We start from the raw sequence: 13582 nt of genomic DNA, 5'->3' as shown, positions 1-13582 counted from the left end.
TGCTACACATCAGTTTCCCCCAGGGAGCAGTTGCTTCTAGATGATGCTACATATCAGTTTCCCCCAGGGAGCAGTTGCTTCTAGATGATGCTACACATCAGTTTCCCCCAGGGAGCAGTTGCTTCTAGATGATGCTACACATCAGTTTCCCTCAGGGAGAAGTTGCTTCTAGATGATGCTACACATCAGTTTCCCCCAGGGAGCAGTTGCTTCTAGATGATGCTACACATCTGTTTCCCCCAGGGAGCAGTTGCTTCTAGATGATGCTACACATCAGTTTCCCCCAGGGAGCAGTTGCTTCTAGATGATGCTACACATCAGTTTCCCTCAGGGAGAAGTTGCTTCTAGATGATGCTACACATCAGTTTCCCCCAGGGAGCAGTTGCTTCTAGATGATGCTACACATCTGTTTCCCCCAGGGAGCAGTTGCTTCTAGATGATGCTACACATCTGTTTCCCCCAGGAAGCAGTTGCTTCTAGATGATGCTACACATCAGTTTCCCTCAGGGAGAAGTTGCTTCTAGATGATGCTACACATCAAGCCTTAATGGGTGACTTTCTTCTTGTCAAGTTGTTTGTCAAACTATCGTCTCCCTCCTCCATTGGTCCCTGTTTGTTAACAAGATGAAGTTCTTTTTTTTTTAACTGAGACATAAATATACTAATTAGCACCAACTTTGACACAATGTCAACACTCTAATTGTCTATATGCTGCATTTTCTCAAATATCATATTTCCTAAACAAAATGAGTTTCAGTTTGTTTTTGTTTTGTTTTTTCTGAATGAATTTTTCTCTTGTATATAGCGCATCTTTTATAGGTCACACATTGCAACACTTCTTTTGTTTGTTGACCATTCTGGTACAGAAGTTTTAGTGAGTTACAAAGTAATGGTAAAATCATCAAGTTAACAGTATATATTATTATTATTGTTATTATTACATGCCAATAACTATTTGTGTTATTATATTGTGACAGATTAGCTAACTATTTTAAATGTCAAAATGATGTATAAATAATACTCTTTAGAGAATAGTTTTTATCTGTAAATTTCTTTTACAGCCTGTGTTTTTAGTTGTTTGCTTTGTCCTTTAAGGTGAGCTCTAAAACAACAACTATCTGTTTACTTGTTCCTTTTGTTGTTTACATTGAAAACGTTCCATTGCTTGTGAATGTCTATGCATTTAAAGCTGTCTTTTTTGTTTCTGTCTTAAGTGTTATCAGAATAGCATACAGTAGTCTTCTTGGACATTGCATGTATTTGTTCAATGTATTCATAGATCTCTAGGCCTACTCTAATTAGTTGTGGAAGCGGATAACAAAAAACTATATACATTTTTTTAGATTTATTTCGTATAAACTATCTAGACTAGTCGTTTTAGTGGAACTCTAATTGGACTGAATAGTGTTCAATCAAAGGAGTAGAATAAAACAAAATCCATTAGTATTTTGTATTACAATAGATGCAAGAATCATCCACTCGCTAGATAGTTTGTAAAATCTACTCTCTTCATTCTCAGTTGGAAATCATTTATATCTTATATATGTGGGAAGCGTGGTCGAGAGGCTAAGTGCGCTTGAACTTGGCTTGTCTTGGCCTAAAGGCAGCACGGAAAACCAACTCCTAGATACCCCCTCCCCTCCACTTGTCCACAAATGAGATTGGACCAAAGCGCTCTGAGCATGCTATAAGCATGAAATTAGCGCTATATAAAAGATAAAAAATATAATATAATACAGACATAATATCTTATCTTATATAACACAGACATAATATCTGATCTTACATCTGACATTACTTCAAAAAAGAAGATTTCTTTTCCTATGCTTAAAGTATGCGATGTCTAAATATGTGGTAGAGTGAGACAAGCTCCAGTTCTTCTTGATGCTTATGTGTGTGTGTGTGCGGTACTTCGTCTAATCACTTGGTATGTATGTAACGCAAGGTCACTGTGTGCTTGTTGCTGTGTTCTTACGGGCATGTCTTAAGTGAGTGGCTAAAGACTCTTGAGTAGATTAAGTGTGACCTTGATAAACAGACGACACCATGTTAGGGATGCAATGAACTTTGTGTACCAGGTCAAGAAATGTCGGTCAGTGGGTTTGTGGCCATGGCAGTGAGCACGTTTTTTTTTATATAGTATGTTCTTTTTCTTTCTATCTCTCTTGCTCTTGTTTCTCCTTCTTTCTATATTTCTTACTTTTTCTTTCTTTCTCATTCTTTCCTTCTCTTTCTTTTTCTCTGTATCTGTATCTTTTTCTGTTTCTCTCTCTTGAACCCGGGACTAGGATGAATCACAGATTTCTTGTAGACTACTATTTAGTACTGGCTTTGCAATAGCCCGTGCCTCCAAACAATGGAACTCTCATCACACTTTATCTCTCACATTTCACTAACCAATTCTTCACTACATGATTCTTTACCGTAAGGGTTCTTATAGTGCATTGACTCCACAAACTCTATATACTTATTTTGAATATGAAATGATACTTTGTGAGAGATGATCTGTGCGCGCGTGGGTAGGTGTAATTACAATTTGAATCTTGTTTCTCCTTCACCCCCCCCCCCCCCACGTTAGGTGTTAACACATTTTTAAAGCCACAATTCATTGAAGTTTTGCCCATAAGAAGAACTCAGTCGAATGTAAAGAAAAACAAAAAAATCTATTTCGAGGGTCTGTAATGGATTGAAGGGACGATCTATCTGTGATCAAAGCCAGTAATTAGACCAGACACTGACCGCCGTAATGAACTGTGTGTGTGTGTGTGTGGTCTGACCGGAATGAGTGTCTTTTTGGTTCCATCAAAGCGATATAAATCTAGATGTACCAGTGGTCAGGATTATCTTGCAAGTGCTACGTTAGTGAGTACAGTCAGACGGGCGACGTGGGCGAAGATAAATGGAAGGAGGGCGCCAAATGTCACCGAACAAATAGAGTGGTATTTTAAACTGCTGCAGTCATCAGCCCCCACGATACGTCCATTACCCGTGTAGTCCCAGTGGATTGAATTGCTTAGAAATCGGACTTCCATTAATAAATCTGTGTTGAGTTTTTTCCCATTTGATTTCGCCGGATAACTGTGATGGGAGAGGCAAAGACGTTTCGTGTAGTGTTGATAACCAGAAGTTACACGAGAGTTAAGAATGCACGAAAGATGTAGGATCCGTAGGAGATATTTAGTTCCACACGAACAAAGTTAGGCTTAGAATAACATCGTTTGGACTTCCTGAACCATTCGAGCCAGTTCTTTAACATAGGACACCAGATCTGTAACATAGGACACCAGATCTGTAACATAGGACACCAGATCTGTAACATAGGACACCAGATCTGTAACATAGGGACACCAGATCTGTAACATAGGGACACCAGGTCTGTAATATACGACACCAGATCTGTAACATAGGGACACCAGATCTGTAACATACGACACCAGATCTGTAACATAGGGACACCAGATCTGTAACATAGGGACACCAGATCTGTAATATACGACACCAGATCTGTAACATACGACACCAGATCTGTAACATAGGGACACCAGGTCTGTAACATAGGACACCAGATCTGTAACATAGGACACCAGATCTGTAACATAGGACACCAGATCTGTAACATAGGGACACCAGATCTGTAACATACGACACCAGATCTGTAACATAGGGACACCAGATCTGTAACATAGGGACACCAGATCTGTAATATACGACACCAGATCTGTAACATACGACACCAGATCTGTAACATAGGGACACCAGGTCTGTAACATAGGACACCAGATCTGTAACATAGGACACCAGATCTGTAACATAGGGACACCAGGTCTGTAACATAGGACACCAGATCTGTAACATAAGACACCAGATCTGTAACATAGTTATCAACATGTCTTCTAATTGGGGAAGGAAAGTCTGCGGAAGTGGTAAATTGACCAGAAATAAATACTTTGCATCAGCATTCTCAGCCCCAGGAGACAAAGACATATTACTTTATTTGAACCAAGTAGACAACATAGGAGATATAGAAGTACAAGAAAGGGGAATCCAAAAACTTTTAGCGAACATTAAACCGAATAAAGCTTCTGGACCTGATGGTATTCCAGCCAGATTACTCAAAGAAATAAGCAATGAGCTAGCACCAGTGTTCAAAATACTTTTACAGGCACCAAGGGAGTGGAAAGAAGCTAACGTCAACCCCTATTTAAGGATTCAGGATTTGCTGATAGAGATAGAACAAACTGTAATAATAAATGGCTCTATATCAACACCGATAACAGTAAACTCTGGTGTATCTCAAGGAACAGTCTTAGGTCCACTACTATTTTTAATTTACATAAATGATTTACCAAATTGCATTAGTTCAGGAACAAAAGTCAGATTATTTGCAGACGATTGCATAATATAAACAGCAATAAAAACAACACAAGATACATAAATTTTACAAAGAGAATTAAATGAATTACAGAAATGGGAATCAAATTGGAGCATGTCTTTCCACCCAGAAAAATGTCAGTTGTTAAGAGTAACAAAAAAACTAAAACAAATTAATTCCACTTATCTTATTCATGGTAAACCAGTAACACAGACTAAATACGCAAAATACCTAGGTGTTTTAATAAATGAAAAACTGTCATGGAATCCCCATATTGATGAAACTATCAATAAATCAAACAAAGCATTAGGGTTTATCAAAAGAAATTTCTATAAATCAAATAAGAAAATAAAACTAAAATGTAATTTAACCTTGGTTAGGTCGATTATAGAATATACATCCTCTGTTTTGGACCCCTCAACTCAAGATAACATTAAGAAACTGGAACAGACACAAAATAGAGCAGTGAGATTCATAACAATCGAATATTCACATTTGACTAGAGTAACACCTTAATATGCATGACTAAATGCATGACGCGTAGGACGTAATCATCTTCTTTTTTGAAGTAACGTCTGTATTATATAAGATAAGATAAGATAACACCTTTAGTAAAATCACTAAATTTAGAAAGCCTCTAGGAAAAAAGACTCAAAAGTAAAGAAGCAGTTATACATAAAACACTGAACTATAATCTTCAAATACAAAAACAAAATTTAATAAAATACTCAGAAAGACACAAAGATAAAGGCACATTTCTCGTTCCATATACTAGGACACATTTGTACAAATGCTCCTTCTTTCCTAGTGCTATTAGAGCATGGAATGGGTTGCCTGATCCAGCCAGGAAAACCAGTGACTTGGCAGAATTTAAGTCATTGGTTAACATGCATGACTAAATGCATGACGTGTAGGACGTAATCATCTTCTTTTTGAAGTAACGTCTGTATTAAATATGATAAGAAGATAAGATAATATATTTAATATCTTACTCTGGGCAATCAGTTATCATCATATGTTGGTGGTTTCACTAAATGTATTTTCTTGACTATATGAGACAATATTTAAGCTATGTATGCCTTTTCTTGAAATTCTCTCTAGAAAATTCTAAGTAAAATCAATGTTCGATTTTCATAAGGGTGCACTTAACTAGATATATTGCTTAACTGCTGGAAAGGGCGTGACACGTGAAACAATGTGCTACTTTCCAGAGTTATTCTATTCTGCGGGAGTTACTTAACACTACTACACGTAACATTATTGTTCACGTTGGACTAAGTTATAGTCGAGTTGCACTTGCCTACAAAACACTCACTTCTTTGTTCAAGTCTATCACTTAACAGTCAAGATGTATAGAATACTCTCTCTCTGTCTCTCTCTCTCACTCACTCACTCACTCGATATAGCTCTATATTAATCTATCTTTAGCACGTAACCATCTTCTTTTTGAAGTAATGTCTGTAGTTTATAAGATAAGAATTCGACAACCCCTGTTAGACTTTTTATTAATTCTTGTAAAACGTGCAAATGCCTCGTCTTCATTTCATGAGATATCCACCACACTCTCACCCCTGGATCTCTCTTCTAACTACCATTAAGTTTAAAAGCTCCCAGCTACCTAGCAATCGATACTAACACCTCCTGCTTCTGTTCTGTACCTCCGTTACCCAGAACGCTAATTGGCCCCAGTGAATACGCCAGGACAACATTAGTAGTCAGAAGGTTCAGAAGGAATAGAGACAGTTTAGCATTTAACTCTTACACACAAGCCCTTTCCTGGTCATTAACATACTCTATATGCTGTTATGCACACTCAAGTACTTGGTATTCACTTAGAATCTCGCTGTTTGTTGATGACGAGGTCTTTGGGGGAGGGGGGGAAGAGTGTCTCAACCTAGAATTTTGACTTGTATGTTTCAAACTCGAGGTTGGCTGAGGAGGCAGAATTTTTAGACGTGCCTGTAAGTAAATGAGATCTTTGACCTAAGTCCACTATTATATGCAGCTCTAAACCCCAACTACAAGTCGTCCGGGGTTCAATGCGCTGGATTCACGAAGTCTGAACACTGTATTCAACTTCACCTCTCAGCACTGAGTGAGAAACTAGTCGTGTCACGTGACACTGTGTGAATGAAGATTGAAGATTCCATGAAGCCAGTTTTTTTTTAGTGGTCATTAACACACACACACACACACTTCTCTCCCTGGATAACTTTTTAATGTCTTAACCGATCTGTAAGAAATTCTAGTCCTCAATTACTATTTTAAATGCATCCTTTGTCGAAGCAATTTGTTTTTAAATCTTGCCACAAGAGTAAACTATTCATGTCTCAAAATTATGTGAACTCTGTTTGATATATGTGTATTTTTGGAATACACAAGTATTTATATTTATTATTGTTTTTCTAGTAGTTTGAGAATATATGTATAGCATATATGGGGAACCTTTGTCTTGGTACACTTTTTATGACGTCATATCATTCAGATGGCGCCCACTTTTTTTTTTATGTTCTTTATTTTTTCTTGCTATTAAAAAGAAAAAAAAACTTTCATTCAAGTTCTCGTGTTCCCAGCTCCATGTACATTCATCTCTGCTACGTGAAGAGTGCCATTACACTAGAGAAATAGAACAAGTGATGCAGAGTTACAGGAGGTTTTAATGAAGGTGGATCACTTGGCACGATGTCACTGAGTGGGCGTCCAGTGAACGTCAGTGGCAGACGATCAAGTTTCAACGACACAGCATCCTGCGAGTTGCGGTGACCCGATGATTTCCGTGAATCATCTCGTCTGGGCGAAAAAGAAATGTGTCTTAACAGATCTATGATTTGAGACATCCAAGATACTTTGGCATTTTTTTTATGATTTGAGACATCCAAGATACTTTAACATTTTTTTATGATTTGAGACATCCAAGATACTTTAACATTTTTTTATGATTTGAGACATCCAAGATACTATAGCATTTTTTTATGATTTGAGACATCCAAGATACTATAGCATTTTGTTATGATTTGAGACATCCAAGATACTTTAACATTTTTTTATGATTTGAGACATCCAAGATACTATAGCATTTTGTTATGATTTGAGACATCCAAGATACTATAGCATTTTGTTATGATTTGAGACATCCAAGATACTATAGCATTTTTTTATGATTTGAGACAGAAAGCTCTTCATGGGTTGAACATAGAATCTGAAAATTGGACACTAGATTGACACGGCTCTCGAAAACGGCTCTAACGATTTTCCTATAAATTTGACAATGTATGCATATCTTTGGAAAAAAAATTACCAGCTAATTGGCCACACGGGGAAAACTATGGTTTGACTGTTTAATTGTTTAAAATATAATCATCTTCAATTAAATTTGGCCTGGACATCTATATCTTGGATATTATACTTATCCAATTCCAAACTTATCCTGCCTTTTAATCTTACTAAGTCGGGATCACCACACTAGAATTCAACTACTCAAAGTAAATTATACATGGGCGTAAACAAGTTGTTTTTTTCGGGGGGGGGGGGATTGGGTCGTGGTTTAAAAAAAATCCTTTTCTTATGATTCATATACGTCATCCATAAAGCACTAATATATATATAGAGAGAGAGATCTATGCCCACATGAAGGAGTGTATGATTGCAGATGGCAAAACACAGTAAGGTTAAAAACACTGCAGCTTCCAATGATTACAAATGTCTAGCATTTGAAAGAAATTTGTATTAAGGATTGGCCTCTTTAGAATTGAGAAGTCGCCAAGGGAAAAGATCATCTCTGGAGACGTAAAGATCATCTCATGATAAAAGTCAGGAACAGTACTTGTTATTTTTGTTAAATATTTATAAACTGATTCCAAATTGCCAACCAACATGTCACGATTGACAACATATAAGTGTTGACCATTGGTCTGTAATTAAAACCAAATAAATATTTAAAAAATAATAATATTGCCTTTCCCTTTGCAGTTGTAACACATTAACCAAATTACCAATTACTGTTTTCAATACGGGCTACTAGAAGCATGTCTCTAAGTCAGCCATGAACATTAAGTTTGGAGATTTCCTTTCAATACTTAATAAATACTTTCCAGAAAAAAAAAAACAGCAGGTCGCAACTGGTAAACAAAATCGAAACAACAGAGTCGTCTGCTACTGAGAATTGTGTAACTGGGCTGATCTTTGTACCGCTATAAATCAACAACCAAATCCATAAAACGAATACAAATTGCCCTCCCCCTCCCCAGATGAGATATTTCTTTTCTAGCTAATAGAAGAATAATTTCTGCCCACAAACACAGGCAGGCCTACACGTATCACATGTTTTGTATACACCAGCCTCTGTAAGGATGTCCACATTTTCACTCCATCAAATTGTGAAACAGCGAAAGTCGTGCAACGGAAGCAAACAACCTGTTTTGGCGCTAGAATAAAACACACATGCTCGTCTCGTGCTCACCTACGTACACCTACACAGCACATGCAAACACATACACAGCATTTGATTCTTTCATTTCCTTATGATTTCAACTAAAAACGTCGTTGAACTTTTTCTCCAAGACTCCCCACTTCTTCAAATATTTCTGCCAAAATATACTCTCGAAGATTCTCAAAGTATTCTTGTTTAGGTTGTTTTGTTTTTGTACTGAATTTTTTTTCACAAGAAATGTCTTGTTTTCAAATATTAGCAATATAATATTTCTCTTTTGTATGATAAGGATTTATACCTAAAACTATTAAGCTCAATATATATATATATATAAAAATAAAGCACTAATGTATTGGTTCACAGTTTTAATTAATTTTGAATAAATGTAGCTCGTCCATAATGTTTTCTTTATTGCATAAAAAAAAGGACTTAGAAGCACTGACCTATAAATAGAAGGTCTTAGAATAGTATTCCCTTTGTTGTACTTCTCAAATCCAATAACTTATTTACACATTGGTAACGATGTTAAGTTTTTTTTCCCAACAAAATCAATGCTGCTGCCTCTAAACGTGAACACTATACTGACATGAATAGGTCTTACGATTGATTCCAAACTGTTTAATACTTGTCTGTAAAAGAAGACTTACTCTGAAACATAGGCATATCGAACACAACTTTTCTTAGTTTAAGTGAAATCAATATTATCGGTATACATAAGGCTATATTAGGGGGATAATTTATTTCTATATACCAGATATATGGAGTGATTATACCAACTGTCAGGTGACGAAAAGAAGGTATTATTGCGTCAAGTGATGCGTATAGATTCTAAAAATAAAGCATGGCCTCCGATCAACTAAGTGCTGAACCTGCCTGTCTTCCTTGTCGCAGAAGGTGGCAGAATTTCAAATATCGATAGACTTATGACGGACGTGAAAATGTCGATACACGTAGGAGGGGCTGGAATTGTTGTGCTGCTCACGCTTCAAGGGCGATAATGATCTCCGTGGATGACGTGGGTACTGAGACTTGTTTGATTTGGTAGAATAAGATTGAGCATTTAGAATTCTGAAACTTTTGTCATGCGAGAATAGTTTCACATGTTTTTTATTTGAAATTCTTTCCGGGAAAGAAGAAAAACGACCAGGGGCTTTTGATTGATGAAATTGAGCCTGATCAAGTCATTAAGAAAGAAGATTTCCATATGGCACCAACTAAGACTAACACTGCTTTTTTTTATCCTTATTTATGTATTGAAACAAAATAATCTCAGGTATTAGCACATCATTCTAGTGAAAAATAAAGTTGCTGTCAAGAACGGAACATTGTAAATGACCACATCTGCGACTAAAAAGCAACTAATTATGTCCATTGTGATCAATCAGTAAACTCAATGCTCATAGATTCGGTTGACGCCATCAACATCCATGACCCCACCCTTTTAAAAAAATGGTTCCAGAGATAGTTTCAATGATATTGAATAAAGAACAAAGGAAACAATGCCTTATGTTGATTGCAATGGGCCTCATTTCTCAAATAGCTTAGCGCCGTATAAAGATTAAATCTGGTCGTAGGCGTAAAATTAAAACAAAACTGTTCTCGGAGCTGAAAACCCAACTTTTAAGGTATTAGCACTACTTTGTTGTATCAGTACTTCATTGTTGTACCAATGACCCAGATAAACAATTTGAAAAACACTAGAAACCTTTCTTTACATTTTCAAATAAAACAAGAAAAAAATAGTATAGCATTAAAAAAACAAAAAGAAACCGGCTAAATACTATAATTATTATCTTAAAGTCTACTATTTGAGACATTAGTCGGTACAAAAAGGGGAAATCAGGGCAGACTTGACTGTAAACCTACGCCGATTTTGAGACAATAACAAAAACATATTTACACAAAATGATGAAGTAATGTCTGTGCAGAAACAAATGAAGTACGACAACCACATCAAAGGAGTTCCGTCCCGTTGTGAAATGCAGTATCGATAATGACGACACGATCACTTCCGCCCCTGCACTGTTTTTCTCCTTCCGACTTTCCATACTGGAAAAAAAAAATAACTAATTGTTTGGCGGAGGGATACTGGAAAGCGGTGGAAGGGCGTAAAGAGATCCGAGGGAAAGGGGAAGCTAGGTGGATGAACTCGGTTCGATATATCGAGCTACAAATTGTTCTAATTGTTTCTAACTAAATATCACCACTATCAGTGTTGCACGGTATCGACAGTAGGATTTCCTTTGGCAAATTCTAGACTGAAACTGGAGCATCGATTACTGGTGTGACGAACGATGTCGATCCTCGCCAGAGTACGATTTGAAAAAAAAAAAAAAAAGGTGCGATATAGTGAAAGGAAATGACCTATGAGTACGCTGTTCAAACTGATACAAACAGGATGCTGACTGTTATTGTGAACACGCTGTTGCTGGGTGTTTAAACAAAGTTTGTCGTTATTGTGAACAACAGGGCCGGATCTACGACAGTGCTAGACTGCAGCCGTCCTGGAGGCCTCTAAAATATAAATAAAATAAAGATTTTTTTTAAATAAAATATTTAATACTAATTATAACTTTTTTTAAAAAATCCATCTTTTAAATACAAACCTATCAAAGGGAAAGAATTCCGCACTTACAACTATATCTCTCAGTAATGTGGAAGTAATTTCCTTTATTCGATATCATATTAAATAATTAATTGACTAATTGGTAACTTTTTTTATGGTTCATGTTTTGTTAGATGCAATAAATAATTCTTTAAAATTTCAACTTCATCCGAGAATGGGTGTGAGAGAAATAACGTGTTCAATTATATAAGGGGACGAAACCCTACATATTCAGCCGTATCTGTGAATACTAAAGGATTAATTTTCCTTATTGGCATTAAACAAAATAATTAACTACCAGTAATTAATTGACTAATCAGTTAATTGTGTTTGTGTTTATGTATGTGTGTGTGTTAAGTTTCAGCTTGATCCTAGAATGGGTATGGGAGAAATAACATGTACAAACTTTTTACACCACAGAGAGTGAGTTGATATAAGCTTTGTAAAAAAAAAAAGGAAATGATGTGATTCAATTTACTGGTACTCTTATTTCTTTCTTCACAATTATGACATGCTTTTAGATTTATTAGTACTAAATAGTATATTAAATGCATTTATATTAAAGCTTGAAGAGGATATGGGGGTGGGGCGGGCTTCCACAAAAATTCTATCCAGGGCCTCCACTTGCAAAACATCCAGCACTAGTATTGTGGATGTTGAAATACTAAACGTATTGAAACAAATGACGATGTTTTCTAGGCAAGACTGGGCTAGTTGAGACATGGATATAGGTTCAACATTCTTTAGAGCAAATATGTAGACCTACTCTACTCTCATGCTTAAAGTAAATGTGTCCTTCAACCTTTCAATGGTCAAAGAGACAAAGGAACCAGCAGGGGCGTAGCTAGGAATTGGCCATCATTTAATATTTAATGTAAAAAACACTCATTTGGGTGCCCACCTCAAGTGGGTGCCCGGGGGGATTTTCAAATTCTTCTTTCTCCTCCTCCCACCCTAGCTACGCCACTGGGAATCAGTGCTTGAAGTTAATGTGTCCTTCAATCTTCCTCTGGTCAAAGAGATAAAGTTGCCAATCAGTCGTAATGATGCTTCGAATCTGACTTCTGCTCTCTGTCGTGTCTAGCTGCCTGAGGAACGTTTGAACTTTGAACTCGGGTAAAGTTTGTGGTTATAGTAAAAGTTAAGTTTTGTTGTTGTTGTTGTTTGTTTGTTTGTTTCGCATCTGTGGAAATTTAAAAAAACAAAAGACAATCATCCATCATATGTACTCAGTGCTGAAATTATCAATAAGCAAAACAATCCTTATCTTAAGGCCCCGCATGCTTGTGGGCCCCAAAAAACGGTTCCAGAGATATTTTTAACTTTTTGTAGGAAGAGCAAAAGAAAAAGTGCCTAAAATTTGTTACATGGGGCCCCACATATCTCAAATAGCTTAGGCCCCAGAGGCTGGGGTTCAACTAGAAGCAGCATCAGTAAACAGTCTGACCTTTTGACCTTGTTATTTACTAAAGTTTCAATGTTCAAGTTTGAAGAAACTGTACCAGGTCGGTGCCAGTGATGGAAGCAGGAGTTCTATTTTAAGTAAAATCCCCCTAAATTCTTGTTCCATGGGTCATTGCTCGCCATTGGTCATTGCGTTCAGTGTTACGGTTACGTAATGAATGGAGTGTCAATGTATACATCTAGATCTACTTAGGTGTTTATTTTTGTTTGTTTCTTTGTTCGTTTGTTTTGTTATTTTCTTTAATCAATTTTGTTTTTTTAAACTATTTGAATTAAAAACTTTTTTTTTGGTTGGGGGTGAGAGAGTATAAATATATTTTTATTATTATTAATTTTTTTTGCTGCTTATTCGTAAGTTATGCGCTCTGGAATCGGAGGTCCTGGGTTTGAACCATGTTCGCCACCGTCCTGAGGGAGGTTTGGGCTAGGATATAATGATTTTCCACTCTGAAGGAGCATTTGAAACATGCCAAACAACCAATTTCTATTCAAGTTTGTTTTGTTTTTCTAAATAAAAAAATAAAACCTTCACAGACACTATGTAAAAAAGGGAAAAAAAATTTTTTCACATTGTCTGCCCCTGTTATTTTGTAAATGAAGTCTCTTGTCCACGCCCACTCTCGTATTAAGATTTCTGAATGGAACGCGTCCACTAATTAATTATTGCAGTCTATTACTTTGATTTTGTGAATAGACTGTGAGGGAGGTCCCA

This window comes from Biomphalaria glabrata, chromosome 1 (assembly GCF_947242115.1).
Source record: "Biomphalaria glabrata chromosome 1, xgBioGlab47.1, whole genome shotgun sequence".
NCBI lineage: Eukaryota > Metazoa > Mollusca > Gastropoda > Planorbidae > Biomphalaria > Biomphalaria glabrata.
The sequence above is the reverse complement of the archived record's forward strand: the minus strand, read 5'-3'. Positions refer to the sequence as shown.